Genomic DNA, 747 nt, shown 5'->3' on the forward strand with positions numbered 1-747 from the left:
AATATTATATGATCCTTTGAATTGTAATGGTTTGTCTGAATTAATTTAGTCGGTATCACACTCTAGCCACGACAGTTGCATTTCCACTGTTGGAACCTAATGAGCAGTATACCCCATGAGTCTTACTGTCACCTGGTATAACCTCATGGTTTGACACTACAACAGTCAGCCAGTAATGGAGACTGTATGATCAGTTTATCAAACAGCTGTTGAACAAGCAGAAAAAAACTTGTAGAAAGGTGATGTCTTCACCGCTTTGCCTGCGGTTAACTCACTGAAGTCCCCGTTTTATCCCAAAACCAACAACTGAATGCCTATCATGTTTATAATTTTTCATTAATAACTTTCAAAAAACAACTAGAGAAATGCATTTCCTGTCGTAAATGTGTGTGGATGCTGATAAGGTGAAGGGTCATCCCGAAAATGCCTGAAATCAATTGCTGAAACAGCTGAAAGATGAAAAGAAATGGCTGAAGTTCTTTGTTGAAATAGTTGAGAAGAAATGGCTGAAGTTCTTTGTTGAATAATCTGAAGGATGAGATGCAATACGGTAGGAATGGCCTTGAAGAGCTGAACATTTTGATACCTGAATGGCTTTTCTAGCTGAAGGTATGCTGAACTTATTAATAAAATGTGGAACATTTTGACACTTGGAAATCATATCTACCTGAAAGTATGCTGAAGTACAATTTTCCCATTAATTTGAATGGGGGCAATTTTCAAAATAAAGCTAAATATTTCAGAAGT

Source organism: Monopterus albus, unplaced genomic scaffold (assembly GCF_001952655.1).
Source record: "Monopterus albus unplaced genomic scaffold, M_albus_1.0 scaffold407.1, whole genome shotgun sequence".
Lineage (NCBI taxonomy): Eukaryota > Metazoa > Chordata > Actinopteri > Synbranchiformes > Synbranchidae > Monopterus > Monopterus albus.